Source organism: Sinocyclocheilus anshuiensis, unplaced genomic scaffold (assembly GCF_001515605.1).
Source record: "Sinocyclocheilus anshuiensis isolate Anshui unplaced genomic scaffold, SAMN03320099.WGS_v1.1 scaffold50, whole genome shotgun sequence".
In the NCBI taxonomy this organism is placed as follows: Eukaryota; Metazoa; Chordata; class Actinopteri; order Cypriniformes; family Cyprinidae; genus Sinocyclocheilus; species Sinocyclocheilus anshuiensis.
The window spans coordinates 252,004-256,117 of record NW_015542382.1 but is presented as its reverse complement, the minus strand read 5'-3'; the positions used below and the strand labels follow the sequence as shown (position 1 = coordinate 256,117).

General features: G+C 36.0%; 1 protein-coding gene across 2 annotated transcripts in view; it reads right to left on the bottom strand.

Annotated features, from left to right (window-relative positions):
- Nucleotides 1-4,037, bottom strand: part of LOC107692595 (ETS-related transcription factor Elf-2-like) — a 26,849-nt gene extending 22,812 nt beyond the window's left edge. For both annotated transcript variants that reach the window (XM_016491716.1, XM_016491719.1), the window contains exon 1: nt 3,734-4,037. The gene's annotated coding sequence lies outside the window, so the exon portion shown is untranslated. The remainder of the gene's footprint in view (nt 1-3,733) is intronic.
- Between the last annotated feature and the right edge of the window lie 77 nt (nt 4,038-4,114).

Here is a 4,114-nt window from a genome sequence, read left to right as displayed (position 1 = left end):
AAATACAGGCATGTGGTTCTTAATTTCTTTTTATTAATTCACCATTTGTAAACTGATGTTTACTGTTAATTTTTTTGAAATATCAATAGCATTTGTATTAAAACTATATTCATTGAATGTAATCAAAAAATCGAGAATCGAATCGAACCGAGAGCTTGCGAATCGAAATCGAATCGAATCGGGACATCTGAATCGATACCCAGCCCTAGCGTACTCCTGCTCTCGCTCTGGTTGGTGCATGTGTGCACGCTCTTCCTGGATAAGTGCCCATACAAGGAATTCCACCCTTTATGACATAATACAGGGCCATCCTCAAAACAAAAAACTTTTCCAAACTTGTACGAACCCTGAAGGAGTGTCTTTGGCACAGAAATACTCCATCATCCAACTAGTTTTTTGAGAATTTGGTCATGTTTAGCATGAGAATCCAACTGTGTAAATTAGTCAGAATTCAGATTTTCAATGCATGAAATAGCAACTCTTCATTTAATGTTCACTAAACCTAGCAACAAACTGCTCCTAGGTCAAATGTGACCCTGGACCACAAAACCAGTCATAAGGGTCAATTTCTCGAAATTGAGATGTATACATCACCTGAAAGCTGAATAAATAAGCTTTCCTTTGATGTATAGTTTGTTAGGATAGGACAATATTTGGCCGAGATACAACTATTTGAATATCTGGAATCTGAAGGTGCAAAAAAATCAAAATACTGAGAAAATCACCTTTAAAGTTGTCCAAATGAAGTTCTTAGCAATGCATATTACTAATCAAAAATTAGGTTTTGATATATTTATGGTAGGAAATTTACAAAATATCTTCATGGAACATGATCTTTACTTTTGGCATAAAAGAAAAATCAATAATTTTGACCCATACAATGTTTTTTTGGCTATTGCTAAAAATATACCCCAGCGACTTAAGACTGGTTTTGTGGTCCAGGGTCACAAATATATATCAGTTTTACTAAAGGTGGCTCCTTTTTATATATAAATAAGTCAGTCACACAAAAGTGCAGATGGCAAACAGGGAAAACTGTGCATGAGTCAGTGGGGGTCAAATATTTGAGCCAAACACAGACCAAATGTTGACTGACCTTGTGCAAAATTGGTTCACAAAGCAGACAAATTGTCTTGCATTCAAACGCAGGTATTTGATGACTAAAAATTAAAATGGCAGGTTATGTTCAGGGAATGGTCACATTGCCCCACACAGTCCACCACAGCAGTGCACAGAATGCTTTGCGGTCATTTGGTCAGGGATGTGTGAGTAAGTGAACAAACTACAGTAATAATACAAAGTATTCACCCCTTGGACTTTTTCATGTTTTACATCACAGTGGGGTCTGATCATCTGATTAATCAAAACATTATAATGTCACCTGACAATAGATAAAATAATAACTTAGATATCCCTTGAAGTACTATAATTATAAATCAGAAGTAATTATTATAAATCAATAATTAAGAAATGGAACAAGCATGGCACAGCTGTATAACAATCTGACCATGCTAATGACAACTCCAAGTGAGCAAAGGCTTTGCATTTAATAATTCCAGTTCCAAAGAGCACTGAACCACACCTTACTTGTTTATCTCGGAGCATCTGAAAAAGCATGGAAACCCAGTTTGATCCAGTTATAATTAAGTCAACATGAAATCCATCCACCATGAAATCATGTGAAAAAAAATCAATTTTATTTATTTATGAGTTTATTATTCAAGTTGCTTGTTTAACGACAACGTGATTTGTAATCTGCTGTGCCTATTTGTATTCAAACATCATCCTATGATAAAGTCCAAGTCACTTTAGTGGAGCACTGAGATGTGGACTGCAGGAAAATAAATAAATACAATGCAATGAAAGCATGAACATAAACTCACCCTACTCATCAGGATTCAATCTGCAACCCTGCAACATCTGCATATGGGACTAATCCATCTCACACACACGTGCTTTTACACTCCACCCTCAATGAATTCATCTCTGCTGCCTTTGACATGTCCATGCATGCGCATTTGTCTCAAAAACTTTTCGCTGTTTTAAGAACATTAATTATCATACTGTGACATGTTGGAGATGTATTTCCTAATGGAGTGAAGAAAGCTATTCAAGGACCTGCACCTTTCACAGACCTTATCGGTTGAAATCAGCAACTGCTGATTAGGCAGATCAAAGTCCGCTGTTGTTGACTTCAGCACTTCCCTCCACTTTCACTAGTCTAAATCAGGGGTTTTCAATCTTTTAAATGCCACTAATATCATCATCCTTGTGCGAGCGACATCCATCCAAAAATTTGAAAGGCATCTATATATTTTCTTGTATACAGATTATACTGTGAAAACATTTTTATTTACAAAACATTAAATATTTTGTTTTTATTAAGTTGCATTGTTACTTTTACTATTCATTACAGTACTGTATTTATTCATTTATTTAGGCTACTCATCCATTTTAATGTTTTTATTTACTCATTTATGTTTATATATTTTAATCCAATGCTTATTCGTTTATTTTAATGTAATTTTTTTATTATTTCTACATTATTGTTTTCTATTCGCCACAGTTCGGTATTGATTTAATCATCTATTTACTCATTTATTTTAATCTTTTTTTATATATATATAATTAATTAATTTACTTACTCCTTTATTATATAACCTATTGATTTTCGGTATTTATTCATTTTTTAACACTTCTTCTGTAAACATTTCTATTGACCCCCAGCATTCTTTTGCAGCCCCCGGGGGTCCTTGGACCCCAGTTTAAAGGGGTCATAATAATGTACAGTATGTGGAAAATAATGTGTTTTTTTAACTTTAAACCGCATAAACACATTTCATTACACCAAATACACCAAATAATGTTCTTTTTAGCAGCATCATATGACCCCTTTAAAAACCCCTGGTCGAAATGTAAAGATCAGTGGCCTAATCGACTAACATCATGCCTTGCCAAGGGAATTGATCAAACCCTATGAAAAAAGTCTGTGGCATGTTTTCAACACAAAGTAATGCCTTACATATAGGATCGTTTGTGCACTTCGCTGTAACACTGTTACATGCCCTGACATTTATCATGAAAGTGCCTGTAAAATCACTGTTTACACCACTGACTACAACAAAGCCCTGATCCTGCTGTACTCTCTCCAAATAAGTGGGCGTTACAATATAAACACTGAAGGCAATACCACACACCAATGTTATCTCGGTTCCTTAAAAGGAAAACAATCATTTAAAGTATTCCTGTGCTCTTTAAAGAGAAAAAAAAACAGCTTTCTTTGAGCATAAACCTTGTGAACAGTGAAGCATCCCTGACATTAATTCAATACCAAACCAGCGATGCATTTCAAAGCTAAAATATGATATTCACATGAGCAAGTTTAATTTTTAAACACTTTACTTCCATAAAATCTCGATCTTCATAGGAAAAAGGGAGATATGAACAGCGAATCGTAAATGCTTGTAGTTGTCAACTCTCTGCTAGCATTTAGCTTAGCCAGACAGCAAATACGACACAGAGGAGCTCACAACACAACAAATATTGACGCTTCTAAACGTATACACGATGAAGCATGTGTCTACATATTGAAGTTACTCTATACTGTAAAGTGAAACTAAAAAGCGCCGTAAATGCCTCATTAGCTTCGTTAGACAGAGCTAGGCTAATATAACCGCATAGTCCCTGCTAATGCTTCTTCGGAGTATGGAATACATAAAAGTAGATTTCTTACCTTGAACAGCTGATTTTCCAAATGAAACCCACACTCCGTGCGTGTTTGGTTTACACAGACATAAGAAACATTCAGTTTGGTGGCTGTGGCGGGTGAGAGTCCGTCACACTGTGGCCGTTAGCGGCTAGGCGCTAACACACCTGATCATCACATACACACTTGAACTAACGTTACACTGACTGATGGGCCGCGAACACAAGACCACTGGTCCAAGTCAACTCAGTCCCTTACAATGATTGAGCAGAGAGGACATAGAGGGTTTGTGTTTGCAGACAGTTGATCATGATGTAGTAGGTAGGTAGGTGTAGAGAGAGAGAGAGAGAGAGAGCCGCACGCCCTCACAAACCAGCTATTACCTTGACCTATATATATATATATATA